This window comes from Sciurus carolinensis, chromosome 3 (assembly GCF_902686445.1).
Source record: "Sciurus carolinensis chromosome 3, mSciCar1.2, whole genome shotgun sequence".
Classification (NCBI taxonomy): Eukaryota; Metazoa; Chordata; class Mammalia; order Rodentia; family Sciuridae; genus Sciurus; species Sciurus carolinensis.
Window position 1 is genome coordinate 147,490,069 of NC_062215.1, and position 17,901 is coordinate 147,507,969.

Genomic DNA, 17,901 nt, shown 5'->3' on the forward strand with positions numbered 1-17,901 from the left:
ACGACCCTATCAAAACTTAACGTGAATTATTTTGCCAAAAAAAAAAAAAAAACAAACCCAACTAAAATATGCATCCAATTCCAAGTCAAATTCTTACAAGTTACCTCTTCCACCTAAATTTACTAAGTTATAAGATGGTGTTTGTCCTTCATGTGGTAAGACCTCTAGAAGCAACTTTCCCATCTGCAGCATAGGTGAGACCAGTGTCTCTGAGCTGAATTCTTCTTCCAACATTTATTAGCAAAAAATGTTAACCTCTCTGTGACTCAGTTTCTTTATCTGTAAAAAAGGATAAAAATAATAGCTACCTGATGGGAATTTTTGAAGGGTTATATCAGCTAATACACATAATTTAACCAATATTTTAGTTAAATGAATTCGTGATCCACTTGCCAATCCAGTGTGACTATTAGGTAGCAAGAACAATCAGCGCAAGTTACGGAAGAAAATAAGTGTTTTCCTTCTAGCTCCTCTCTTGTTTATTATGGTTGTGCTTTGTCAACAGAGGCACGTTTTGTTAGCAGCTTTGAAGTTTACCCAAAAGGTGTATTTTATTTCAAATTATGAATTTCTGACCATGGGAAGATAGGCAGTTCTGCTGTACACTCAGGGATTCTCACATTCTAGAGCTTGAGAGGCATAACTGACTCCGGTCTGATATTTGTAAGGGGCTTTGACATACATGCCGTCACCAAGAAACAGTTACTGGTATTGAGAAAAAGAGAGGCTAGGAAGTTTCTGTTCAAAAATAAACTGGAGAGCTGCCTGCATTTCACTCTGCTGCCTCTGGAAGAGGTGTGTTATCTAAAGTGCTTCCATCATGAATAATGATTGAGAAACTGCCTTTACTCTCCCTACTCCTACACTCCCAGGCAGAAACCCACGGGCCAATGCCCAAGGCGTCTAACTGTAACTCGGTTATCTCCCCGCCTCCCCCCGCCCCCCACGTATAGAACCCAGGATGAGTCCAGGAGCGAGGGCAAGGGGCCAGAACACTCCGGTGTAGCCGGATTTGCAAGGTCAGACCGAGACTCTACTTTCTCCGTGCCTGATTTTTCGGGTCATTTTCAATAGGCTATCTTTGTTTACATTTTGAACTTGGATTGTCACCAGAAAGCATTACAACCTTCTAAAAGAAGAAGCATCTTGCATTTGCAGACAGTGCTGTGGGAGCGAAGTTCATCTTCCTGGATAGGGAAGGATGATTCCTTTGCAACTCTTGCGGGTTGTAACACAATCTTTGAATAACGGGGGGAGTTTCGGTGAGGTGGAGGTTTGGGGGAAAGGCAAGGAGGTTGGTGTGGGGCAAGCAAGCAAAGTGCGGAAGCTGTATGGGGATTCTTCTAGAAAGTAGGGTGGGAAAGGAGCTAGGGAGGGCGTGTGGAGGGACGGGATCTGTGTCAGAACGTGCGTGTGAGCGGATACAAAACCCGAGAGAGGCGTGAGCAGCGCTGTGTGCGAGCAGGAGCGAGGGGCGCCGGCTCGGGGTGTGTGCGCCTGGTGAGTGACACTGAGGGGCGGGCTGGCCGGCGGGCCGGCGGGCGGGGGCAGCCTGCGAGGGGCGGGAGTGTCCCTGCGTGGAGTCGGCCGAGCCGGAGTTGTGTCAGTGAAGGAATCCAGTCCGGGGACCGAGCCGGCTGCGCTCTCCGCCGCGAGCGCGGGCAGCGCGGGGCGAGCTCCGGACGGTGCGCGGCCCAGCAGCGGCTCCAGCTCGGCCCGCCCTCCGCGTCGCAGGGGCCGCCACTGCCGCGGCGCCTCCCCCGGCGACCGCGCCCCCGGTCCCCGGCCCCGGCCCGGGACAGCCGACGCTCGGCATTGAGGTAAGCCAGGAACCGCGGCCGCCGCCGCCCGGGACCCCCTCTACACCCGCCGGCCCGCGCCGGGACGCGGGTCGCGGGCAGGCGCGGCAGGGCCTGCGCGGCGGGGATGGAGGCTCGGCTCGGCCGCGCGCTCCGCAGTCCCGGCCGCCCAGCCCCCGCCGCCTCCCGCGGCGCTGGGTGTGGCCCGCGCTCGGCGCCGACGCGGGCTGGCGGCGCGGACCGGACGCGGAGGTCGCCGTCCTTCCTTTCTCCGGCCGGCGCGGGCGAGCGGGAGGCGGCGCTGGCTCCAGCGCACATCTGCGCGCCCCGGGCGAACGTGTGGCCGCCGCGCTCCGACGTGGACCCGCCCGCCCCGGATCTGAATGGCCCGCGGCCGCGCTCCCTCGCCTGCCCTCCTCCCGCGCGGGCGCCCCCTTGCACTCCCAAACGGGAGTGTGACCCACCCACCTCCCTCCGCACGCCGCCCTCCACCTCGGAGCCGCCGGGCTGCCCGAGTCAGTCGAGACGTTCCAGCCCTTGCATCCCGGCAGGGTGCGGGGGCCGCGGGTCGCGGAAAGTCCGCGCCCGCCTGGAGCGGGATGCCGGGAGATCCCCTGTGCGTAGTGCCCAGAGTACGCGTCGCGATGGCAGGCTGGGCCCCGGCCGCGGGACAGGCGGTCGCGCCACAGCGTCTGGGCGGGCGGACCCCGGGAGCTCAGGACCGCGGGTTGTTGCTGAGACGCGGAGAGCATTCTTCCCGCTCTCTAGACACACTTCACTTTCGCGTGTCTGGGAAGCTCGCCCTGCTCGCTCGCACCAGCTCTGTTGGTCCACGCTACTGCAGGCGTGGGGTGAAGGGCCAGCTTCACCTGGACTGGGTGCGACTGAAGCCTCGCATCTTCGCGAGTAGAGGTTTCCAGTGCTTGGAGGTGTGTGTGTGTGTGTGTGAACTTCATAAGCATTTCGGTTCCCAGCAATCCAGATTTTAGCAGATGCCAAGGTTTTGGAGACCTGACACTTTCATTAAAGATTCTTTCTGTACAGCATTTTCCTTTGAGTGTTTTACAGCGTCTCTAGCTTGAGAACTAATGAAAACCCTTGAACTTCAAACACAGCTTCTTTCTTTCCTTACATGAAATGTTATGTGTAATGTTTTCACTTATTTAAAAAATTAAAAAAAAAATGTTGAAATATTTACCAACCTCCTCTCAAAGCCCATAGATCTGAAGAAAAAACAACTCGGACATTTTGGAACCTTTGCAGAGAAGAGATTTTAACAGTATTTGAAAGAGTAAGGTCGTGTGACCTTTCTAACATCATTTTAGTTTGTCTTAAAGGAACGATTCATTGCTGCTCTGATTGATTTTGTTTTCCAGAGATTAAGCAGATGTGCAATATGGCAGGGAAAAGAAGGGACAGGAAGTCAGGAATAGAAAAGACTATTCAGTAGTAAAACCAATTATTTTGAAAGATACTCTTTGAAAATAAAGTTGCCTCTGGTTAAAGTATTTAATAGGCCTTATGAAATTGTTATTTAACCAGAAAGCCGTGTATTGTGTAGATGGGGACAGTCTTATCAGGTAACTGTAATGTTTTAAAATATCTGCGTATGACGTTGGCTGGTTCTTTAACTGGGGAAAAATCAACTTTGGGAATGATTTTCTGTTTGGACAAGGCAAATACTACTGCAGTCTCCAATTAAGAGTTTCAGAATAAACTCAAGCTGAGTTAAAACCTTTTTATGGAAAAACAGAACAAAACACATCAAATTCTATATCCTTGTGGCTTTAAAATACACATAAACCAGACACTAGCCCCAAGGTAATTTTCATAAAAATACAGTCACTTGAATGCAGAGAATATTTATGAGGTTAGCAAAAACTGAACATCTGGGAAAAGGGTGTATTAATTGGCAATTTTTTTCTTTACTCCTTGAAAATATTAAATGATTTCCTAACAATCAACTTATTTTATTGTGTTCTTTTAGATAGGCAAAATGATCAATACTCCTTTCATATTCATTTTGTTTTGGGAAAGCTCCTAAGGAAAGTCTTCAATTGTTAGTTTTTCTGTTCACACCATTTTTCAAATGGCTGTTGTGGAGAATAGTATGTGCTTGCTTCTGAAGACATTCCTCCACTTCAGTATTGATCTGGGAAGCAAAATACTTAGGCAACACCCTGACCATCTTTGAAACACTTATCAATCTGAAGCATCTTATTTGTCACCTTGCCATGTAAATGGTAATACTTGGGACCAGAAATTAAACATTAGAAATGTCTTGCTTCTAGTCCTAGTTTTTATCAGTTTCTCAGTCTAGGATCAGAAAATCATGCTGCTGTTAACAATGAGTGTTCATTAATGGTTGTATGTTGGAGGTCTTCATTGTTACCTTTATTCAGTTCTAATTGGCCTCTTATGAAGTGAGCCAGAATAAGAACTTTAAAAGTTTTGATAAGATGGAAGAAGTAGAAGTCGCTCCTGGTAAGATTTAGGTTATTGTTGCTTATCTTATCACATGTCAAGAGTGGAGTATGTTTTGTATGCATCAGACAAGTACTGCTTAGTCACTGTTCCTATTGTTTCTCTGGTCATTTTCTGTAGACTTTTACTATTATTTGACAGTGATAATTAAATCTGATGATTGCTATAACTTCTATACATAGGACAGTAGCTTTTGTAAGGGCAACATATTATATAGATAAGATTTAAGTAATTGGGTCTGTGTTGATCCCTAAATGAGTGAGCATAATTCACCTAATCAATTCATTCCATCACTATTCCCTTAGAGTGTAATCACATAAGTAAAATAGGATTTTCATGATACAAACAGTTAATAAACCAGTAAACATAATTATGGAAGAAAAACAAACTTTTTACTTCCCTTTTTTGAAATAGTTTGCTATGAAGGTGTTGTTTCCTTGATACATCAAAATGGCTAATTTGGAGTTGTGATGCTTGTTATGTAAATAGGCCATATGTTGAATTTCTACAAAAGTTTATTCGTTCAGTCTTGTAGTAATGGATAGGATTCCCTAAGTACCATAGCTGAGAAAAATAATCTGCAAAGCTATATCTCTCTATATAATTTTCATTATTTTTGTTTAATAACTAGTATTTGTTATTATAAGTTTTAAATATATCTATTGGTACATCATATATTCTTATCTCGAATACCAATACAAGCACTTTGCTTAATAGACTTTCCTTGGGGGTGTCCTACTGTCAGGTTAGAGGCTACAGGTCTGATAACAAGCTGTTTGTATTATCTCCTAAACTTCTTCCCATGATGATGAAAAGACTTTCCATCGCTTAATACTTTTCGTTACCCAAACTGACTCTTTTCTGCCTTTTTCCCTCAGGAAAACTATGTCAAGTCCTATTAATTCTTCCTTTGTAACAGTTTCTCCAAGAGTCCGCCTCCGCATTTCCTTTTCGTTTTTCACTCCCCTTAAAATCAGCCATCAGCCATCACTGTTTGCTACAGTCCTCTACATTCGGGTCTGTTATTGCATCTCCCCATCTCCCCATTCTATGCACTCCACCCCATCAACCTCCCTATAATGTTTCTTAGAACTCTTTTCCAAGGATGCCTCACAATAACACTCACTGTGCTGAACTCAGGTTTAGCTGATTCTAAAATTCGTGCTACTTGCAATATTGATGATCCCCAGTGTAGTATGGTCTGATTTAGGATTTTTCAATTTTATGATGGTGTGAAAGCAATACTCATTCAGTAGAAAATTGTACTTCAAATTTTTACCTTTTGCTGGGCTATCGATGTGTTATATGATAGTCTCTTTTGATACCGGGCATTGGTGTCCAGGTGGCTCCCAGTTAGCCATGGATACTCTACAGTGTACTGTGTTGCCAGTGCTTTTTGGATACTTGAATCTAATAGTGTACATGAGATATTAAATGCTTTGTCATAAAATAGTCTTTGTGTTACAGGATTTTGCCAGGCTGTAGGCTAAGTGTTCTGAGAAGGTTTAAGGTAGGAAAAGCTGTGATATTCCACAGGTTAGGTGCATTAAATCCGATTTCAACTTTTATGATATTTTGTACAAATAATGGATTAATCAGGACCTAGCCCCCCAACACAGTAAGTCAAGGAGCGCCTATATTTCAAATACTTCCCACAGCTCTGCCCAGTCCTCTTGCCTTTGGCATACAGTTCAACCTCTCAACCTGGTTTTCATGTAACTCATGGTTAACATATCAGCCTTGTTTTCCACTTCTTTCCAGCGTGAAACTTCGGCTCTTCCTAGTTGGAGCATCACTGCCCTTCTTAGATGATACGCTCATTTATCTTGTTCCCTTTTGTTTACACTCTGCCCGTTGGAATGCCTTTTCTTCTCTGACCTGACTGCACTCTTCAAGTTCAAGCCTTGTTCTGATCTTGTTATTCTTACTGGTTTCTTCCTCTTCTGCCCTTTTGTCTGCATCATTTTTTTAGACCCATAGATCCTCCTTCCACTGTCGTGTGCTTCATTCTTGCTTATCCAACGAGATTGCAAGTTCCTTGAGGGCACTGACATACCTCATACTCTGTCTTTGAACCAGCTATAGGCCCTGCTCATAGCGTGCACTTTGTAAGTACTCCTGTTGAATGAATAACGTAGAAGGGTGATTTGTTTTTAAATGGTGGGCCTTGATATTGCCTGTGCTGCTCACCAATGTGTTTTGAGAGCCTAGCTCACAACCTAAAACTTAGTCATGACCTCAATAAATATTTGTTAACATAGAAATTAATGTTGAAATTGGATAAAAGGGACAGACATTTGAAGGAGGCATCTGTCAAGGAGTTTCTCTCACTTTTCTTCTTTGGTTCTAATCAACATCTCCATTCATCAGCTGTGAGGATTTTGAGGACTCGGCATTTCCCAGAGTTGAGATAATGATGGAGTCTGGCAGTTGTGAGTTGGAGTTTAGAAGGCTACAGTTATTTTAAGGTAGAGTCCCAGTAGTGAGCAAAATAAAAGCATCAGGCTTGATGCCAGTATTTATACATGATACAATTTGGCTAAAGTTATCAGTTATATAAAAGTTTGTTTAATCAGTCCTAAAATTCCAAACTGCATTTCAAGATTGCTTAACCTTTTCATTTAAAAGCATCTATATAAATTGAAAAAAAATCATCTGAGCAAACTGTCTAAAGGTAAAAAGTGATGTAGGGATGCCACATCCGTCGTGTTGTATTCAGGACAAAATTCAATCCTTTAAACCTTCAGTAAGGCTTATTTTATGCAAGGCACCATTTCTGCTGAGGAGTTCGTAGTCTAGCAGGAGAAATAACACAGGCATCCCAGAAACAAAAGTCTACATCAGTTCTCTATTACACTACTGCTGCTTCTAAACTGAAACCCAACTATAGTTCTCCTGGGCAATAGGGATCTGCAGTGTTTGATAATGAACATAAAGGATATATGGATACCTGTGTCTGATTCCCCAAGCTCCTGCTTTTCTTCTTGCCATCCTGTGAGTAATGCACACTGACATTGAAAATATTTATGGATCATTTCTCTGAACCGTCAGAGAGGCCTCAAGCTACAAACTACCTCCATGGCCCTACAGGTGATGAACATTGCCTGAGGTGATGTTTAGGTGAACTCCAAAGGTGTGTGAAAGGCTTATACCAAGCTCAGATCTGAAACTAGTGAATTTTTCCTGTGTTCAACATTTATCTGATTCTATGCATGATACATAGTATTATTAAAGAACCAAAAAGCCTTTACATGTAATTATACAGTTGGCCCTCTGCAGCCACAGGTTCCCTATTCAAAGGTTCAATCAACCACACATTGAAAATGCTGGAAAAAGATTCTTTGTCATTATTCCCTAGGCAATACAATATAACAACTATTTACATAGCATTTATGCTGTATTGGGAATTGTGAGTAATCTAGACATGATTTAAAGTACACTGGAGGATGTGTGTAGGTTCTTCTGCAGAGACTATGCCATTTTACATAGGGTTTTGAGCATCCATGGATTTTGGCACCTGGGGGTGAAGGCAGGTCCTGGAACCAATCTCCTGCAGATACCAAGAGATTATTGTACTGTATTTAAATTTCAAATTAATGAAAAAATAGGTTAGCAATGATAATGTTCCATCATCCTCATAAATGTAAGGGTCTTTCCCACTCTCTTCCCTTTCCCTTCTTCTAGTCTTAAGTGAATTCTCTGGATGCCATCCCTTCTTGCTTCCTTGGGTACTTTACTTCCTTATTTCTTTATTCTTCAGGATCTGAACCAACCTTTTCTTTTGGTGCATAAGCATGCATATGTCTTTTTCATACTTTATAAAAACAGAAAACGACAGACAAAATCCCTTTGGCCCCGTCCCTCTTGGCCTGGTTTTGATCCGTCTCATTCCTGGTCTTAGAAGGTAGCTTCTTTTTTAGAAGGTAGCTTCTTAAGGGACGGTTCCTCATGCATTGCCTGTACCTCTTCACCTTCACCTCACCACCAGCCCTCTACATTTCTGTCCTCTCATGATGGCCACCCATGTTCTTCAAACCTACAGATCTATCATCCAGGGTTCTCTTCTTTCTTGTCCTGGCACAGCATTTGGTGTATAGCTCACTCTTTGTTACATGAAACTCTGCCTACCTGTTTTCAGAATCACTCCTTTCTTCTGATTTTCTTCTTACCCAAATATTCTGTGTTGGACCTCTTTATAGGTTCCTCTCTTCCTGTTGAACACACACTGTAAAGAGTTTGAAGAGTTTGGCGTTTAGCCTTCCACCTGCTCTTCATATTTGCCCTGAAGCAGATCATCTGCTGTTCGTTTCTGCTGTTTATTTTTGTTTTGGGTTCTGAACTCAGGGGTGCTTTACCACTGAGATCCATCCACACCCTGCCTCCTTATTTAAAACTTTTTTTATTTTGAAACAAGATCTTGCTAGGTTGCCAAGGTTGATCTTGAACTTGCAATCCTCCTGTCTCAGCCTCCTGAGTTGCTGGCTGGGATTACAGGTGTGGGCCACCTTGTCTGGCATGCCATTGTTTCTTAAAGCTGTATATTCACTGGTGAACACTTTGCTTACAACTGCTTCAGGTACCTTAAATTCAGTAAGTTCATAGCTCTACTTCCCCAGCTCTAAACCAGCAGATTCCTCTGCATTCTTTACCTCAATAACTGAAATCCACTTCACTGTTGAAAATCTAAGAGTTGCTCTAGATTCCTCTCTTCCTCAATCCCTACATTTTCTTGACAACTAAACCGCTTAGAGTCTGTCTTTTCAAACTCTCTTGAATCTTCCCTCTCCTGTCTGGACCATTACCACCATTACTGCCTTGGCTCAGACCCTCAGCCCTTTCTTGAGGATTATTACAGCAGTCTCCTAACTGATCTCTCTGCCTTCTGTCTGGCCTGTCTCCAATCCGTTCCCCACACTGCTGCCTTTCTAAAAGGCAAATCTGATCACGACTCTCTGCTTCTTAAAATCCTTCAGCACAGTCACTGCATCTTCAGGATAAAGTCTAAGCTCCCTGGCATGGCACAAAAGCTCCTTTGTGATCTGGACGCTCCCTTCATGTACGTACCAAAGTCTCCTGTAATGATCCTGGTCCCCACTGTCCACTCCTGCCCATAGCATCTGTGCTACAGGAAATGAATTGTTATAAGAAAGAAATAATAGGAGAGATTATGGAACTATAGTGCCTGGTACCATAGCCACTATTACTTGTGGCTATTGAGGACTTGAAATATGGCTAGTCCAAAGCAAGATGTGCTATAAGTGCAAAAGAAGACTTTTTTTTTTGCTTTTAGATTTTTAAATCAGTACCTTGTGGATATACATAAAGGTGAGATTCACTTTGATATAGAAGGAAGACTTTATGTGGAATAGAAGAATGTAAAATATCCCATTAATATTTTAATATTGGTTGCATGCTGAGATATTTTATATATAGTTAAGTAAAACATTATTAAAATTGATTTTACAATGTTTTAGCATGGCTACTAGAAAAATTTAGTTACTGCATGGGTTACATTACTGTTCTATTGGACAGTGCTGGTACAGAACATCTCATTTCCAGGAAATGTGTCCTGTACAAGCCAAGCCCATGAGCCTCTTGAATGATTCAGTCAGCTCTACAGTACAGAAAGCAGCAGTGGTTCAGTTTCTTAAATCCAGAGGCATAAAGTGCTTTAGATAAGATTCAGAATCAAAGAGACAGATTCTGAGCACTAGAGGCAGGAGTGATACATAGAATGTACACGGTGTAGAAAGTACATTGAAGTACATCTGTCACTGCAGGCCTTCCTAGATCCCATCAGGAGTGGGAAGCAGGAGTTCTGGTGGTGTAGTAGAGGGAGGATTTGAGATAGATGGGAAGATCAAGGAGGAGAAAGTAGAATCATATTCCTTGAAGCTTCCTGCTTGTGAGGTTCCAGGTGAGAAGCTAAAGGCCAGGTCTCTGAGACCTCCTAACCCCATCCTACCGCTGATCCTTCCCAGTGAGTTAATTCCCAGTTCCCACTGTCTAGTTATAAGATTCTGAGCAGGTTAATGAATTAATGAGTCTTGAGTCTCAATAACATAAACACCATACAATCATTGTTCATCAAACAAAACTGTGCGCCAAAAAAAAAAAAAAAAAAACCCTCAAAAGCAAACAAACAAAAAAACTGGTAAGTGCTCTGTGGAAGTCAGTTATGCTTTAAAATTGAGGGTAGTCATCTGTGCATCATTTGACCCAAAAGGCTTTAGAAGATGGGTATGTGGGCTCTTAGAAAACCCAGAAGGTAGTGTGTTGGGTCCTAAAAGACAGGCAGACCTGTATGTGTTCATGGTGGAAAAGCCAACCAGTGACAGGAAACCAGAGTTTGTCAGGTTGGAGCAGGAGAGAGAAATCCTTCTGGAGGAGGTGCTGGGAGAAACCAAGACAATCAAGAGAAAAGTTAAGAGGATTAGATTCCAGCGAAGTCTGGAATAGGCACTGTGACTGCATGTCTTCTCTACTGGAGGGTTGCATGCTGCATTCTTATGAGCCCTAAGGTTCTGAGAACAATCTTCCTTCTTGGAGTCTGTGTGATCAGCTGTTTTTTTATTTTATTTAATTTATTTATTTAATTTGTTTTGCTTTACATGGTGGGCATTTGTATTAAGATTTTTTTAAGGAGAAATATTCTTGTGCCAAAAACAAAAGTTTAAAAGTCATTCATGTACAGAAAAGGCCCTGAGAGGAGTGATGAGCACCCTGGTATGGTTATCTGCAGAATCTGGGACCAGTTTAGTCCTTTAAGGGGGAGGCAGCTCCCTTGCATCTGTGTGTTAGTGACTTCCCATTGGATCAGCCCTGCAGTTTAAAATGCAAATGCAGCTGCAGTACCCAGAGCTCAGCCTTGTTCTTGGATATTCAAGTTTTTACATTGTATTCCAGGTTCTACTTTGTGTCCCACATTCACAAAACCCTACTTTGAGTTCTGTGTGGGAATCCCAAATCATCTTCAGTACCAGTCCTGTCATATCTTCCAAGCTTCCTTGGGACAGAAATGTTGCCTCTGAGCTGCAGACCTTAGGGCCACATCGCTTTACTCTCTTTTCAGGCCCCATCAATACTGACACATACCAGCAGTGGTCAAGAGACTTAATAGATCTTTTTGAAATTGAATAATTTGCCTGTATACTGGCTGCATTAGTCCTTTTTTGGTTACTATAAAAAATATCTAAGGCACGCTAAGCTTATAAAGAAAAGGGGTTTATTAAACTCACAGTTTCAGAGGCTGAAAGTTCAGTAGCATGGCTCCAGTTTTGGCAAGGGCCCCATAATAAATGGCAGAAGTGCATGTGACAGAAACATCTCAAAATAGGAATCCAGAGAGTGACTGGGATTCCATAATCCCTTCTTAATGATAAGGATTTCCCAGTAGACCCCACCTCTTAAAAGACCCATTTCCCAACATTGCCACTTTGAAGACTAAGCTGCTAACACATGGACCTTTGGGAGACAAACAACATCCATGCTATATCACTGACTGTTGCCTGGTTCCAGGCCCCTGACAGCAAACACTGCTTTCAGATGGTTTCTACATACATTTGGAAAGAGAAGAGGAAGACAAGCGGTGAGCTCATTTTTAAAATTATGATACATACACGTCTTTGTCTCCAGTGGGAAGGCTGGTCTAAAGTGTCCATGAGAAAGGTGGCTGCCTTGATGGTGTGCTTTCAGGATCCTTGCTCCTGGAAAGGGTACTTCAAACATCAGCAGTTTCTCTTTCATGCTTTCTAACATGTGAAAGTCTTCATTACAAAAATGCTGTTTTCTTTCCTAATTCCAGTATTGCTTGAAAGAAAGAAAAGCTGAGCTTCGGTACTTAAAAAGCCTGGCTTTGGCTCCTGTAATTAATTGACTGGCTGAATGATCAAGTTGTTTCATCTTCCTAAACTTTAGTTTTCTCATGTATGAAGTGAAATTAGTAGTACCTACTGTACAGTAATAACTAACTAAGAGAAAATAGAAAGTGCCCAGCACCAGGGCCTCAAATACAAATGCTATGGAAATGGGAACTTAAACTTACAAGGCATTTGTTCACTAGATTGACTAATTATATAGACCCTCTCCTGAAACTGATAAGGAAGAGAATAAGAAATCTGGACCAAAGAGCACAGATTTCACCCATCCATTGCTGAAAAATGACCAGAAGGAAGCTGCCTTCATATTTTGCCTAAGTTCAGCAAAATGGTTTGCATTTGTGAAAATATTCACCTTGGACTATGGGTCCAGCCTGAAGCCATAGGGGAAAGGGAGGCCAGTTTACATCCTCTGCCAGGATAATGCAACAGTAAGCAAAGCATGTGTTTGAATCTCTGAGTAGTCAGGTGCACTGCCATCAAAATAAATTTTAATTTCTATTCTTGCTGATAAATTACAAATTAAGGAAGCCACTTAAAATGCCCTGAAAAGGAAGGTTCATGAACGAATTACACACCAAAGACAGGTTTCTTTTACACTCATTTTGTTGGAGCCATTCTTTCCTTAACTGAAGGTGTTTGGGAAGTTCTTTTATTGCAGCCTTTGTTGCTTACAAGAAGGAGGGAAAAGCTTTAGTACACTAAGGAAAGATGATTTTGATTAGAGGCAATATTGTTCTCAGTGTGGGCTGCCTTTCATACATTATAGTGATTGCTAGTACATAACCCAGGGAAACCCACTTATTGAAGTGCTGTAAGCAGCAGTGAGATAGTCTGATCTGACACACTGCCACTTCTGATCGACAAGTGTTTATTACGGGAATGTGGGCAGACTTACACTCTTTAAAGAGAAAAGTGGAAGATATTGTGCTGGCTACTATGACTGCTAATGTCCTGATCTAGTGGGTATTTGTCCTTTCTCATTTTTTTTCCCTGTGAAATCTAAATGGTGGACTGGATTCAGTACATGCACAGGTTTCTTACTTCCTAGACTTTTGATACAATTGATCACCTCACTTTAATACTGTGGCCTACATAAAATATTATACCAAAATCATGAACCTTAAGGAGAGAGTATAAATCTGCTATCTCAAAAATTAAAACTAAAGGACTTTAAAAATGTTATTTAGTGCTGCATTGTGGCATTGAATATATAAACTCATTTATTGTTCTGATAGTCCCTGAGCAAGAACTATTTTGGCTACAGTGAATGATATCAACTAAGGTTTCCATGGCAGCATTAATTTATACTTTTCAGACTTTTGTAGGATTTTCACCTTCTGGACTCTTCTGGATTGCATTTAAATTTGAAGGTTTTTTTTCCCCCTTATTTATGAAGGCAAAACATTTTTAGGTATTGCTTGTATTAATGTACTAACATCTTATGAAAATTACCATTAAGAAATTAGAAGCATACAATGTGGGCATTGGAAAGAGATAACGGATACTGTGCTCTAATATCCCACCAACGCAGGAATCCCTTCCATAGTATCCCAGTGACCTTTTACAATGTTATGATACCAAATGCTTCCAATGACAGTTGTCTGCAGTGTTCCTAGATCTTAAGCTTCTTTAGATTTGGGTCTTGTCTTATTTGTGGTTGTACCAATACTCATTATCAAGCACAGGCAGACAAAAATTTCTTGATGTGCTTAAATCTCTCTCCTCAGTTTACCTGATGGTCTTCACACACCCTTTGTGGTGCTACAGAATAGATAAGGAACTTCTGTGAGGTAGCTCTCAAATATTTGACCATATCTATTGTAACTACTACTCGAAGTCTTCTCCTTTCAGAGTTATGTGGTCACAGTTGTCAACTGACATTTCTTCTGCTGCTTACACTCCACTGGGACCCACCTCTCTGTTCATACCCACTTAACCTCAGAGCACCTTGAATTCAACACCCTTGGCCTGACTCTTCTGAGCAGTAGAAAATAGGACTACTGTTGACTCACTTGGTCTTGGTTACTTCTGTTATTAACCTATTCAAATATGGTGGTGGCTTCCTTTGTAAACCAAGGTAGCACATTGTTAGAGTATATATGAAGTCAAATAAAACTTTGTCTTTTTTTCTTTAACACCTTCTACAAAGCTAGTTCTCATTCTCTGCTTGAGCAGTTCATCATGTGTGCTTGTTGGAGGATTTCACATTTGTTTCTTGTTAAATTTTGTCTTTTTGTCAGATTACTTTTCCTCATTATCAAGAAATTTTGAATTCTAACATTTTAAGTCACTCTGTTAGTGACACTTTTCACTTATCAGTTATGCATTTGAAAATGGTGCCTTCTCTGTTTTGGATAAAATGTTGTCCAAGAAGGGTCAAGGATAGAACCCTGCAAATTTCTGCAAGCAACTTCTTGACATCAATATTTTTATTATTTTTTTTCTAACTAGTTGTATAGTCTTCCACTTATGTTTACTTTCTTGTCTAAGAAAATGTAGTCACCGGAAAGACTTAACCCAGATGTCTTAGTAACTCTATCATTGTTGGTCCTCTTAATAGAACCCCTATTATGAAGTGAAATGAGATTAATTTGGAATAATTTTAGATTGTACTCATTTTCATTTTTGAAAAATTTATTAGAAATTGCCTCTTATGACATCATTTAGTTCTCTTTACAGAATCATTACTCTTAAAATGAATTGGTGGAATGACAAGAAATTATTCCTTAGGTGTCATTCCAACACAGTGTTATATTCACACCTCTGGGACACACAGTAATTAGGCTGAGGCATGTCCAAACAGTGTGTTGGTGCCTACATAAATAGCTCCATGATAGTACCACTAACATGACCATGACAGAGAATGCACTGATGGCATTATGTCACTAATGGGTGTGTTTTCTCTAAACAGGAAAATCTGTATGATTCAAAAAGAAGGTTTTTTTCCCCCCCTCACATGAATTCTTTACTTTTTTAGATTAACAGCAGGTATCTCTTAATAACATGTACAGTGCTTTTTGTACTATATTTTATAGTATTCTTGAACAGAATTGCCCATGCTTTTTTGCCCTTGGATTAGATAGAAGAAAGTAAAAGAATAGTAGTTCAAGAAACATAAATCCATGATAAGTCAAGGAATAAGCTATTGCCTCACAAAATACTAGCATTTGTATAATACTTTGTTTTTTGAAATGTTCACACATTTTGTTTTGAAAATAATTTGATTATAAAAATAATATGTACCCCTTAATATTCAGAAGACATTGGAATGGATTAAAAAAATATTAAAAGTCAACTAAAATTTTACCACCCAGTTGTCACCTGATGTATTTTCCTCCAGATATGCATATTTGTGGGTTGTGTGCATGATTGGGAGTGTGCTTGTGTGCATGTATTTGTGTGTGTGTTTGTGGAGAGCCTCATGGTGGACATGGGAAGTTTGTATTGAATCATTTTGGCATAGTAGTTAACGGTGCTTTGAGGTCTGGAGTGTAGTTCAGTAGTCTCTGGGTTTGATCTCCAGCACCAAAAAGAAAAGAAAAGGAAGTAAGGAAGGAAAGAAGGAAGGAAGGAAGAAAGGGAAGGAGGGAAGGAGGGAGAAAAAAAAGTCTTTGTAGTCAGAAACATTGAGATTCCATCCTGTCATACTATTAATATAGTGACTATAAGTTACTGAAACTCTCTAGCCCTCAGTTTCTACTTTCATAAAATTTATTATAAGAATTAATAAGCTCTAATGAGTTCATTATAAGAATTAATAAGATAATTCATGTAACATATGTAGTGTCATCCTTAGCCCATAGCGAATATTCAGTAAGTGTAAGCTATTATTATAAGTGTTTTATTTTCTACTTTCTCTACTTAAATTCTAGGGTAAAAATTTTCTTGTCATAAAATATTATTTGATAATATTTGGAATGACTGCATACATTTCAATATATGAATATATCTTAATGTTATCATTTCTCTACAGTTAGACCGTTTCCAATTCTTTGCTGTCATAAAAAGTGCCACAGTTAATATTCTTTACATTATTATTTGTGCATAGAAAACAGATTCAAAAATAAATGGATAATGACATTTTTATGGAGATAGAGAAAAAGCCTAGCAGTTCTTTCATGGCTACTAACATACCAGATTATATGCTGCATTCTTTATGGCAAAATTCTCATTTAACTTTTGTACAACCCTTTTGAGGTAAGTCTGTCATCCCCATTTTCCAGATGAGAAAGTTTGAGAGTAGCTAAGTATTTTGCCAGGGCCACAGAGACAGTGGTGGTAGAGATGGTGTGTGCAGTCAGATGTCTGACTCCAAAGCTTAAGCTCTTCCCACTCTGGCATGCATTCATGCCTGTCTTTTTAAGGCAAGCAGAATGAATGGATACCATTGTGCTTTCTACAAAATGTCACTTGGTGGCACATAAAAGATAGGACACTTGGCTGAAACTCTGGGCTTACCCAGTATAGTTCCTCTTGTGTACGTATGTTCTTATATGTTTTAGAATCAAGCCTCATTAAAATAAGGCAGTAGCTAAAGGAAATGAAGCATTGATATGATTAGTTGACAAGAGGAAACCTCTGGGAAGAAAACATTTGTTGAGTCAACAATACAAAATGCTTCTTTGTTTTAATTGTGTGGACTAGGCCTGAATCACTTATCTCCCTAGGAATCAGAGTGTTTCACACAAATCACTTTAGGACTTAAGCAGTAAGAACACTCAAACTAAATTGACACTGTCAAAAGAAATTGTATATTTTATTACTTGTATATTAAGGGTTGAATGAAAAAAATATTTTAACCTTAGCTATAAGATGATACCAGAAAGGAGTTGTGATAATTGCTGTAGGTATAAGTATAGGTAGAGGGGAAACATGAAGTATACTGGAATACCCGCCCCAAAGAACTATTTGGTGAACTGACAAGTTCTCTTTAAAGTCAACCTTTTGGAACACTTACCTTGGCAGCTCTCAAGTCTGACTTACGACTTGTAGTGTGGCAGCCAGTTTTGTAGGAAAATACATAATTAATATGAAGAAGAATGTACAGATATTACCAGTCAGCTTCTCACAGTTCCGTAGAACAAAGGGACAATCAAAGTTATCTTTTAATAGGGTAATTCTTATTTGTCATTTCGTTGGTTTCAGTTCTTAGTAAAAATGAAAACAAAAATACTAGCTTACAACTTGTACTAGCTTATAACCCTAGTAGTGATATATCATATGCAAGAGATACTTGGTTGCAGAGTTTATAGTTTTTATAGCCCTGAGCTTGCATATTTTTTGTCTTGGAATTATTTCTGTTTTCCTTTGGTCATTGTAGGTCTTGCAGGGGAGAAACAGTGTCTCTCAAGGCCCAATAGCCAGTAAGGTTTTGTATCTTAACAATATCACCCACCATCTTAGACCTTTGATGGTATTTCCCCATCGTGCTGTTGTAGGTGGAAGGGCCCAGCAAGTAAAGTTTGAGTTCATTGTACAACTAGTGAGGAGTTAGAATGGAACAGAGAGTTATATATGGAATCTACAAATTGGATTTGAGACATCCATCACTTAGTAGCTCTCTAAGCTGAGGAAAGAACTTTACTCTGTCTGAGCTGCTAGTGCAGATAATGACTACTACATAAATGGTCAGAGATTATTTGAAGAATCAAATATATTGAGCCAACCATTTGGTTAACTCAAAAGTTCTTTTGTGTTTCTTTTCATAGTTATTAATTACTAACCACAGGTCATCTCTC

At 40.8% G+C, this 17,901-nt stretch overlaps 1 protein-coding gene across 1 annotated transcript in view; it reads left to right on the forward strand.

Moving 5' to 3' along the window:
• Positions 1 to 1,402: 1,402 nt before the first annotated feature.
• The window catches only part of Spats2l (spermatogenesis associated serine rich 2 like), a 159,553-nt gene continuing 143,054 nt past the window's right edge, over positions 1,403 to 17,901 (forward strand). The window contains 1 exon segment of the mRNA XM_047543734.1: positions 1,403 to 1,500. The gene's annotated coding sequence lies outside the window, so the exon portion shown is untranslated.